Source organism: Chiloscyllium punctatum, chromosome 13, assembly GCF_047496795.1.
Source record: "Chiloscyllium punctatum isolate Juve2018m chromosome 13, sChiPun1.3, whole genome shotgun sequence".
Lineage (NCBI taxonomy): Eukaryota > Metazoa > Chordata > Chondrichthyes > Orectolobiformes > Hemiscylliidae > Chiloscyllium > Chiloscyllium punctatum.
Window position 1 is genome coordinate 84,141,590 of NC_092751.1, and position 12,611 is coordinate 84,154,200.

The window sequence follows — 12,611 nt, forward strand, 5'->3', positions numbered from 1 at the left end:
CAACACCAACCATCATGCACACCACAACACCAAACCCCCAGTACACCACAACACCAACCATCATGTACACCACAACACTAACCTTCCTGTACACCACAACATGGTGGCTCAGTGGACTGCACTGCAGCCTCAGAGCTCCAGGAACCCGGGTTTGATTCCTGCCTAGTGCGACTGTCTGTGTGGAGTTTACACATTCTCCCCGTGTCTGCGTGGTTTCCTTTGGGTGCAACGGTTTTCTCCCAGAGTCCAAAGGTGTGCACGTCATGTGAATTGGACATGCGAAATTGCCCCTCATGTTAGGTGTTTTAGTCGGGGGTAAATATGTGGTAGGGGAATGAGTTTGGGTGGGTTACTCTTTGGAGGGTTAGTATGAACTTGTTGGGCTGAAGGGCCTATTTCCACACTGTAGGGAATCTAATCTAATCAAGCCAACCATGCTGTGTAAGGTGTAGGTCTGGGTGGAAGATGCTCTTTGGAAGGTCGATGTGGGCTTATTGGGCTGAATGGCCTGCTTCCACACTGTAGGGATTCTGTGATTCCCTGAACATTCCGTGTAACATGCACGGTTTCAGTCCAGAAAAGGTTCACTCGACTGATCTGGGTATGGAGGGACTGTCTTACGGGCAGAGGTTTTGTAAATTGGACCTGTGCTCATTGAAGTGTCGGAGAATGAAAGGCAGCTTGGCTGAAACACACAAGATTCTTAGAAAACTTTACAGGATAGATGTGGAGCAGTTGTTTCCCATTATGGGAGAAGGCTTTAATGAGGATGAGGATGAATTTGTTGTTCAGACAGTTATGAATCAGGGGAATTTTTTTACCACAGAGGACTGTCAAGACTGGTCATAACTTAAATTCAAGGTTGAGTCAGACTGACTTTAATTTAGGGCATCAAGGGTTATGGGAAACAGACAGGAAAGTGGAGTTGTGGATTGCCAGGTCAGCCATGATCTCATTGAATGGCAGGATAGACTCAACAGGCTGAATGATCTCTTTCTGCCCTTATGGCCTTCCTTAAAGTGCCTTTGTTGGTCCTGTCTACTATAGCAACCATTTCTCCAAAGACAGCCAGGGGGTGCCAGAGTGAGGTAACTGAGAGAAGACGAAGGCTTGACTACCTTAGGGAAAATCGAGGAAGAGCATGAGGATTTGGTATCATGGAGCAGGCGGGTGGGAAAGAATTTGGGACATTACCTTTGGAGGCTGCGCCACCGACAGCCCAGAGGTGGGAAGCCCCAGTTCCTTCCAACCTGTTCGAAGCATTTTTTTAAAGACAATGGGCTGCATCACATCACATGCTGACTTGACATGGGCATTATCTTAATGTTATTGACAAGATCTGTAATGAGTTATGATTTGGAGGAGCTGATGTTGGACTGGGGTGTATGAAGTTGAAAATCTTACAACTCCAGGTTATAGCCCAACAGGTTTATTTGGAAGCATTAGCTTTTGGAGTGCTGTTTCTGACAACCACCTGATGAAGGAGCAGCGCTCCAAAAGCTAGGGCTTCCAAGTAAACCTGTTGGACTATAACCTGGTGTTGTGTGATTTTTTAACTTTGTACTGAATTATGTGGGGATGCAGGCAGGCTGACGATATTGATGTCTGATGTCTGAGAGTACGATGGTGGGGAACTGATTCCAGAGCCTCTTGTCATCCAGTATATAACCCAGTCATTGGTCGAATTGACTTGGATCTGTGTCTTATCAATGACTGCAGTTCCTAAGCTGAATTACTTCATAAGAATGTCATCAATCAGTCAAACTAACGTGGTGGCTTTAGCTCACTCACTGTCACCTTACACCATTCGCTCCATTTGGAATTAGAACAAAGAACAATGCAGCACAGGAACAGGCCCTTCGGCCCATCAAGCCTGTGCTGACACACTTTGCCCTTCCATACTAAAACTGTCTTCACTTACAGGATCCTTCTATTCCCTTCATATTCATGTATTCATCCAGGTGCTTTTTGAATGCTGCTATTCTGTCTGTTTCCACCCCCTCCTCTGGCAGTGTGTTCCATGCACTCACCACCCTTTGTGTGAAAAACTTGCCTCAGACAGCTCTTTTAAACTCGCCTCCACCCCCACCTCCCTTGAACCTGTGCACCCAGTAATTGACCCTTCCAACTTGAAGACAAACCTCATACACCCCATTCTATCCATACCATTCACAATCTTATAAACGTCTATCAGGTCACCCCTGAACCTCCTGCATTCCAGTGAAAACAAACCCAGTCTATCCAACCTGTCTTCATAGATAAGAACCCTATACCAGGCAACATCCTGGTAAATCTTTTCTGTACCCTCTCCAAAGCATTCTGCTCGCCATTGTATACAGTGTAGTGAGCAGAACTGTATGCAATATTCCAAGTGTGACCTAACTAAAGTTCTATAAAGCTGCAGCATAACTTGTCTGTCCTTACACTCAATGCCCCTTCCAATGAAGGCAAGCATGCCATAGGCTTGGTTTATTACTTTATCTAGCTGCACTGCCACCTTCAGTGATCAGTGGATATGCACACCCAGATCCCTCTGCATATCAACTACTCCGAAGGGTTCTGTGATTCACTGTATAATTTCCACCTGTACTTGACCTTCATCACCTCACATTTGTCCAGATTAAACTCTATCTGCCATTTTTCTGCCCATGCCTCCAACTGATCTGTATCCTACTGTGTCTTCTGACAATCCTCCTCATGATCTGCACCTCCACCAATTTTTGTATTATCTGCACACTTACTAATTAGACCAGCTATGTTTTCCTCCAAATCATTTACATAGACCACAAACAACAGTGGTCCCAGCTCTGATCCTTGTGGAACACCAGTAGTCACAACCCTCCATTCCAAACAGCATCCTTCCACTGCTTCCCGCTGACTCCTATGACTAAGCCAATTCTGTATCCATTAGATTAGATTACTTACAACGTGGAAACAGGCCCTTCGGCCCAACAAGTCCACACCGCCCCGCCAAAGTGCAACCCACCCATACCCCTACATTTACCCCTTACCTAACACTACGGGCAATTTAGCGTAGCCAATTCACCTGACCTGCACATCTTTGGACTGTGGGAGGAAACCGGAGCACCCGGAGGAAACCCACGCAGACACGGGGAGAATGTGCAAACTCCACACAGTCAGTCACCTGAGGCGGGAACTGAACCCTGATGCCAAGTAACTTCACCTTTTGTACCAGCCTGCCACTGGGGAATTGTTATATCTCATGAAAGTACTAATTATGAATCTGCCTTGGTTCCAATTAGCACCCCCTTAAACCCCCCATGAAAGGGAGGATATTTCCCTCTGTAGTATTCTTTCACAGGACAAATTATTAACCCTTTACCCCATTAGCAGTATTTGCGGCTATCTGGAACTCAGGAGCCAATCTGCAAATATCAACTAATTCCTCTTATTGAGCATGTGGTTACGACAAACCCAGTTCCTGCCAGGATTGTAAAGGTCATTCCCTGTTCAAAGTTTCAGTGGTTAGCCCCTCGGAATGGAATGATAGTCTCATTCGAACAAACCAACACTCAAAGCTAACATTACCACATTATGAAGCTTAATCAATAGCAGCATTGCATTTAGCACATCTACAGTCAGTTTGATTAACCCTTTCCTTACAACATCGGTGCTGACTTTTTATAGAATAAATTCAGAATTAATTGCATTGCCTCGTTCCCCTCATTGTCCTGTATCTTCTGTTGTAAGGTCAGGTTTGGACTCTGATACATGAAAATTAATTTGCTTTATTAGATTAAATTTCCTACTGTGTGGAAACAGGCCCTTCGGCCCAACCAACCCACACCGACCCTCTGAAAAGTAACCCACCCAGACCCATTTCCCTCTGACTAACGCACCTAACACTACAGGCAATTTAGCATGACCAATCCACTTGACCTGCACATCTTTGGACTGTGGGAGGAAACCGGAGCATCCGGAGGAAACCCACACAGACATGGGGAGAATGTGCAAACTCCACACAGACAGTCACCCGAACCTGGAACTTTGGTGCTGTGAGGCAGCAGTGCTAAACACTGAGCCACCGTGCCACCCCAGAAAAGATTTATAAGGTATAGCTATACAGAAGGGAACTGTGTAGACATGGTTCTTAGTCTATGTGATCAATCACACATGCTTTGATGCTATTCTTAGAATAAAATTACAGTTAACCCTTTCGTCCACATTTCTCCCCGAATTCACTCTTCCTACAAACTGGTAAGTCACAAATTATTAACAGTCTTCATCTTAAACTACTGTAAGCATCTCTTCAGCTTCGATGGTGTGAGGTTGTTTGGTGTATGTAACCTGTAATATTGGCAGCTCCTTTGCTTTGACCTGAGTTTTCTGAGACTGTTGAAATACCGTTGGGACTTCAGAAGGTCAGATAATCTCCTCCTTACCTTCACTTCAGACTCGAGCACAGGGAAGGATGTTTTTTTTTTATTCTTTCAGGGAACTGGCTGGACCAGCGTTTATTGCCTATACCCCATGGCGAATTCACCTTCTTGAACCGCTGCAGTCCACTTAGTGTAGGGACACCTCCAATACTGTTAGGAAGGGAGTAGCAGGATTTTGACCCAATAGCACTGATGGAGCAGCGATATGTTTCTAAGTCAGGATGGTGAGTGGCTTGGAGGGGAACTTGGAGTTGGTGGTGCTCCCATGTATCTGCTGTTCCTGTCCTTCTAGATGGTAGATGTTGTGAGTTCAGAAGGTGCTGTCTCAGGAGTTTTGCAGTAATAGTACACACTGCTACTACTGAGCGTCGGGAGGTGGAGGGAATGGATGTTTGTGGATGTGATGCCAATGAAGCGAGCTTCTTTGTCCTGGATGGTGTCAAACTTTGTGAGTGGTGGAGCTGGACTTATCCAGGCATATCTGTATGTAACTGTTGATATCACAATTGCTGCTGCACTTCATTGGCAGAATGGGAAGACAAATTTACCTGTTTGTTGCCTTCTGCATAGGATCCCGACAGTGTGGAATCAAACCATTCAGCCCATCAAGTCCACACTGACCTTCCAAAGAGCATCCCACCTCATCCCATCCCCATATCCCTGTACTTCCATGGCCAATACACCTAGCCTGCACATCCCTGGACAGTATGGGCAATTTAGCTCAGCCAATCCACCCTAACCTGCACATCTTTGGACTATGGAAGGAAACCAGAGCACCCAGAGGAAAGCCCACACAGACATGGGGAAAATGTGCAAACAGCACACAGAGTCACCCAAGGCTGGAATCAAACCTGAGTCGCTGGCACTGTAAGGCAGCGGTGCTAAACCACGGAGCCACTGTACCACCCCGATCCTCAAAATCTTCTCAAAAGACACAACAGAGTCTTCACAGATATTGTTGTTGGAGTCCAAGGATATAGTACAATCCCAGACCTCTGCTTCCATGAAAGTTGATACAAGTAACAGATCCATTCTCTGTCAATGTTCCTGAAAGGTCTGGAATGGCCTCTTGTGGCTAATCTCGACAGTTCTTGATGTGTCTTCAGTTGCTGTTTGCTGCCGCCCCTCTGAAGAAAGTGAAAGATCTTTGTTATCTTGCAATGGCCCTCAGGATTGAGACTCGACAGAAGAATACTGGATTAGTGGTGCTGGAAGAGCACAGCAGTTCAGGCAGCATCCAACGAGCAGCGAAATCAATGTTTCGGGCAAAAGCCCTTCATCAGGAGAAACTGATTCATTGTGCACTGAGCCGATTTCAATGTCTCCTGTAACCTGATAACTGAAATTCAAGGTCATTCAAGCTTCTCTGTTAATGAAGAAGGGTAATATCTAGGGATGACCCACACAAAGTATCAATGATCTCTCTCTCTCTCATTATAACAAAGTATAGCCCACACACACTACCTCACTCTGAACCTTCACGTCTCCTGTATCTAAACATTGAATGGAAGACTATTGGAGAATCGGAGCCCTCAACAACAATGTGGCAGCCATCACAAAATAGAAATGTCTGCCCAGTTTAAAAGATAACTTTCTTGCCTTTTCTTACCAGAATTCATCTTGTCGCTGTGTGTCATCAGAGGAGTTGGAATCCTGCCAGCTGAGCCAGTTCCTCAGCATCCTGTGATGCTTGGACACTGAGAGAATGTTCTGGTCTCATCAAAATGTTCTGTGTTGCTGAGTCTGGTCTGAAATGATCTCTGTCTCCCATCGCTCATGACCCAAATTGGGCAGAACCACCACCAGCAGGGATCTTTAATGGCATCAACCATTAAAGATGGTTCCCACTCTCTTTGCTGCTGCATTTTCTGAGTCCCCCCTTTTTTTTTCCCATTGTCCTCCAATCTGTGGGACCGCACAGTGGCTCAGTGGTAAGCACTGCTGCCTCACAGCACCAGGGACCTGGGCTCGGTTCCACCCTTGGGCGACTGTGCGGAGTTCTCCCCGTATCTGCGTGGGTTTCCTCCCACAATCCAAAGACATGCAGGTTAGGTGGATTGGCCGTGCTAAATTGTACATAGTGTCTGGGAGCATTCAGGTTAGGTGGGTTAACCATGGGAAATGCAGTCACAGGAATAGAGTAGGGAGGTAGGTCTGGGTGGGATGCTCTTTGGAGGGTCAGTGTGCCATCAATGGGCTAAATGGCCTGTTTCCACACTTTGGGGATTCTGTGTTAATCTATTACTCAGTGTGTCCCTGCTGCAGGCTTGTCCCACACTTTGCCAGCATTACACAGGGTTTCGCACTCCATGGTACGCTGTTTTAAGATTATTCTCACTAATAGTCATATAGCTAGATTGGCCCTATCACTCACCTACTGGATTCATTCAATTCATCCCCGGGATTGGGAATGGCTGGCGGGACCAGCATTTATTGCCCATCACTGATTGCCCACAGAGGAAGTGCAATTGAGTGTCAAGTTGCTGTGTGTCTGAAGTCACATGTAGGCCAGACCAGGTAAGGATGACAGATTTCCTTTTCTAAAGGTCATTAGTGAACTAGATGGGGTTTTCCTATCAATTGGCCTTAATTTCGTGGTCATCATTAGATGTTTAATTCTGGATTTAATTGAATTCAACATTAATCGGCCGTGGTTGAATTCAAACCCAGAACCCTCAGAACCCCCAGAACACGACTCAGTGGCTCAGTGGTTAGCACTGCTGCCTCACAGCACCAGGGACCCGGGTTCAATTCCCACCTCAGGCAACTGTCTGTGTGGAGTTTGCACATTCTCCCCGTGTCTGCATGGGTTTCCTCCCACAGTCCAAAGGTTAGGCGAATTAGCCATGCTAAGTTGCCTGTAGTGTTAGGTGCATTAGTCAAGGGGAAATGTAGGGCAATGGGTCTGGGTGGGTGGGTTGGTGTGAACTTGTTGGGCCAAAGGGCCTGTTTCCACACTGTAGGGAATCTAATCTAATCAAAACATTCCTTGGTTTTCTGCATCGATAGTTGAGCAATGATTCGACCAGGGCTATTGCCACCACATTGGAGTTGGGTTTTTCCTCAGATGTTCGCTTGTCAGCTGCCTCTGGTCCTGCAGCTCGAGTTATCACTGTCACCCTGTCGCGAGGTCAGCTCTGCACTCTGCTCAGTAAACATTAATAGGCTTGAAGAAGTTTAACTATCTAATAGATGTGGTAATAAAAGAACAGAGATTGCTGGAAAAGCTCAGCAGATCTGGCAGCATCTGTGCAGAGAAATCAGAGTTAACATTTTGGGTGCAGTGACCCTTTCTCTCCTCAGATGCTGCCAGACCTGCTGAGCTTTTCTAGCAACTTCTGTTTTTGTTTCTAATTTACAGTTCTTTTGGTTTTTATGGGAATAGAAGACCTTTCTGGACACATAAAAAGTTGGTTTCTAGTTCTGTGTGATTTGGCATCACTACAAAATAGTTCCTAATGCATATGCTCAGTACGTATTGGACCTCTGGGCTCAAGGGGATTCCAGACCAGTCTCACATCATCCTCGAGGTGAAGCTGAGCACATCCTGGAATCAAGGCCTAGCATGTCCTTGAGTCAAGGCCTACCACTTCCTTGAGTCAAGGCCCAGTACATCTTAGAGTCAAGGCCCAGCGCAGTCTGGAGGCAAGGCCCAGCACATCCTGGAGTCAATGCACAGTGCATCCTGGAGTCAAGGCAAAGCGCAACCTGGAGGCAAGGCTTAGCGCAACCTGGAGGCAAGGCCCAGCACATCCTGGAGTCAATGCACAGTGCATCCTGGAGTCAAGGCAAAGCGCAACCTGGAGGCAAGGCTTAGCGCAACCTGGAGGCAAGGCTTAGCGCATCCTGGAGTCAAGGCCCAGCACATCCTGGAGTCAAGGCCTGTGCATCCTGGAGTCAAGGCCCAGCGCAGTCTGGCGTCAAGGCCCAGCACATCCTGGAGTCAAGGCCCAGCGCATCCTAGAATCAAGGCCCAGCGCGGGTGTCCTGGGGTCAAGGCCCAGTGTGTACTGGAGTCGAGGCTCGGCGCGTCTTGGAGTCAAGGCCTAGCCGCATCCTGGAATCAAGGCCCTGTACATCCTGGAGTCAAGGCCTAGTGCGTCCTGGATTCAAGGCCCAGCGCATCCCGGAGTCAAGGCTCAGTGCGTCATGGTGTCAAGGCCCAGTGCAGCCTGGAGTCAAGGCCTGGCACATCCTGGAGTCAAGGCTCAGTGCGTCCTCTAGTCAAGGCTCAGTGCATCCTGGAGTCACGGCCCAGTGCAGCCTAGAGTCAAGGTCCAGTGCAGCCTGGAGTCAAGGCCTGGCACGTCCTAGAATCAAGGCTCAGTGTGTCCTGGAGTCAAAGGTCAGTGCATCCTGGAGTCAAGGCCCAGTGCAGCCTAGAGTTAAGGCCCAGCCCAGACTGCAGTCAAGGCCCAGTGCAGCCTGAATACAAGGCCCAATGCAGCCTGGAGTCAAGGCCTGGTGCAGCCTGGAGGCAATGTGCCGGCATGGGCTGGGTTGGAAGGACTGTTGCTCTGAACTTTTTAATTCTCTATTTTCTAATTTATTCCTACAGTCTACAATGCTGGACTTATTTATTTCCTTATTTTTCTAATTGTTCTTTCCTAAGAAATTGTCCTGAAGAATCTGCACCTAGGTAACTTGTACCGAAAGTGGTGCTGTAAGTGGTGACTTGTAAACTTTTCACTGCACTCATGTGAGAGGGGGAGGCACTATCCTTGTGGTATTATCACAGGACTATTCATCCAGAGACCCCAGGTAAGGTTCTGGGGACCCACCATGACAGGTGGTGGAATTTGATTTTTTTTTAAATCTGGAATTAAGAGTCCAATGATGATTGTGAAACCTCTGTCAATTGTCAGGAAAAAAAAAAACCATTTGCTTCACACACGTTCTGTTGGGAGGACAATCTGCCATCCTTAGTTGGTCTGGCCTACATGTCACTCCAGACCACAGCAATATGGCTGACTCTTAACTGCCCTCTGAGCAATTAGGGATGGGCAATACATGCTGGTCTAACCGGCAGCGCCATCATCTTGTAAATGAATAAAGAAACAACATGTGACAATAAAGCCAATTCAATTCGATTATGGTAACAGTATAGTTAACCATTTACTCCGCAGCACCCACTGAGGAAATTATAAGATGTGATTGTCTCTACCTCACGTTCTTTGACACAAAACATTGAAACTTTCAAGGACCTTCTGTATAACAACGTTTCCCTGATCTGTGTCCTCACTCTTCCAATGACCTTTCTCCAATTCAGCAACTCATCTTTCCTCAATCAATAAAACAAAGCACTCCATGAGTTACTATCCCTTTGTTAAATCTCTTTCGTCTTCTCTGCTTGTAATGGAAATAACTCTAATATCCCAAGCGTCTCTGCACAGTAGTAACGCCCAAATCTGTCACCATCTGTGGGGTGAGGGAGAAGTAAGTTGGGAACCACAAGGAAGATTCATGTACTGTCTTTGTGACCTCAAGAAGCACTCTTCAGCCAATTAAGTGCTTTATTAGTGGTTCACTGTTATGACATTGCAAACTTGGCAGCCAAATGTACAGCAAGATCCAAAAAAAAGCAATGAAATATTGATCAGAATTCCAGGCTTTGGTGTTGGCAGGAGATAGTTATTGTTGAGGGCATCAGGGAAACACCTTGGTTTTTCATTGAAATAATGTCTCTGAGGTGGGATTTGAACCTGTGACCTTTTGACTCAGAGTACAGCAGACTCGTGGGTTTGCGTGTTCGTTAGATATAGGACATACTGCGCAGAACAGGCCCTTCACCCCTCGATGTTGCGCCAACCTGTGAACTAATATAAGCCCATCCCCCTACATTATCCCATCATCATCCATGTGCTTATCCAAGGATTGTTTAAATGCCCCTAATATGGTTGAGTTAACTACGTTGGCAGGCAGGGCATTCCACGCCCTTACCACTCTCTGAGTAAAGAACCTGCCTCTGACATCTGCCTTAAATCTATCACACCTCAATTTGTGGCTATGCCCCCTTGTACGTCATCCTGGGAAAAAGACTCCTTCTGTTCCTATCTTCCAATGATCCCAGTGACTCCAAGTTGCACACTCTTTCTCTGGCTGCAACATTCTTCCTACAATATACAACGCAGAATTAAATACTTTCAAACTCATCTCTGTGACACTGAGCATAAACTAGGTTTTGCGTTTACGACAGTTTGCTGAGTGGGTCGGAGCCATATCAACTGTGAATTCCTGTGAGAAAAAGATTTACAAATGTTAAATAAGTAAATTAGCTGCCAGAACAGAGACCCGGGTTCAATTCCCGCCTCAGGCGACTGACTGTGTGGAGTTTGCACATTCTCCCTATGTCTGCGTGGGTTTCCTCCGGGTGCTCCGGTTTCCTCCCACATTCCAAAGATGTGCAGGTCAGGTGAATTGGCTATGCTAAATTGTCCGTAGTGTTAGGTAAGGGGCAGATGTAGGGGTATGGGTGGGTTGCGCTTCGGCGGGGCGGTGTGGACTTGTTGGGCAGAAGGGCCTGTTTTCCACACTGTAAGTAATCTAATCTAATCTAATCTAATCTAAAAACTGTTTGCAGAACTGATTAGTAAACCTTTTGTTCAGGAATTGAATGAGTCACGTTGAGGAAAATGAAGGACATTTGGTGTATCTATTTAAACAGAAGATATCTGGGGATCCAACTGTAACAATTTATGGATTTTACCTTTCACATCCTCAGGATTTTCCACATGATTCATGTTTTGTTGTGCATTTTGTTGTGCTCTTCAATGAAAACAATGCAGATGCTGGAGATCTAAAATAAACAAAGAGAATGCTGGAGAAGCTCAGCAAGTCTGGCAGTACCGGTGGAGAGAGGAACAGAGTTAACATTTCAAATTCAGTTCAAAACTTGTTCCATTCTGAAGCAGAGTCACACTGGATTTGGAACGTTAACTCTACTTTCTCTCTCTGCAGATGCTGTCAGATCTGCTGAGTTTCTCCATCATTCTCTGTGTTTCTGTGATGTTTAACTATATTTAGTCTCGCGAAGTAATGCTGCTGGAGTCTATGGAATTATCTATCAAATGTTTTATTTGCAGCTTGATCTATTGATGATCAGTCCCCAAGCAAGTCTCCTCTCATATGTTTCAATTCCAAGAGGATGCCCCAAATTGTTAAGTTCCTGGGTGAGGAAGGATGAACTGATTCATCTTCTGTGATCACCAGGCCCCTCAGTTAATCACAACCAGATTAATTTTGCAAAGATCCTTTCCCTTGTGGATACCTTATGCATGAATTTATGTTTTAAAAGGGGCCAATTTAACCAGACTTCCTTGAGTTATCAAAAGAGAGAGCTTATTGGTTACTAACCAAAAGAAGAAATAATAATGTAGCACATACACACAGATTAGGAATAAGACATGCGTCAAAACCATGTTTAAAATGGATATCAGTCACTGACACACTTGTGAAAAGTCGATATTAACATATTGCAGCCATTACACTGGATGTTGTTAGTGGTGTGTGATGTTGGCGGTTGAGCAGTCAATTTTGAGATGCCGGTTAATTGAAATTAATTTGTCATTGTTCCTTTCGATGGTAGCTGGCTGACAACACTTAGAGCGAGAGATAGTTATCTCCTTTACTTGCAGTGCAGGAGTGTTTAATGGCCATTCCTAATCTGTCTCCTTTGCAGCATTCTAATCCAATCACTACTACACCACATCACTAACAACACAGAGACCAACAGCTGTGGTCAATTTTAACCGTCCGTTTCTGGATGTCAGTGGGAGAGTAGAAAACAAACATAACTTCAGGAGATGACTTCCTCCTGAGAAGGGGATATGGGCAGTCAGCCTCTCACTATCTCCTCCTTATTACTCTTTCTGTTTGACTCTGTTAACAGGGACCTTTCATCTATCTACACAGAACACCGCCAGAACCCACATTTGACCCATATGCCTCTAACCTCTCCTATTCACGTACTTACCCAAATGTCTTTTAAATGTTGTACCTGTACTCACATCCACCATTTCCTCTGGCAGTTCAGTCCACACACAAATACACTCTCTGTGTGCAAATGTTGCCCCTCATACCCTTTTTAAATGTTTCTCCTCACACCTTACAAAATGCCCCCTAGCTTTGAATTCCCCTACCCTGGGGAAAAGACCTTATCTAGTCACCTTATGATTTTATAAACCTCAAGGTCACTGAAGGTACATCCACAGT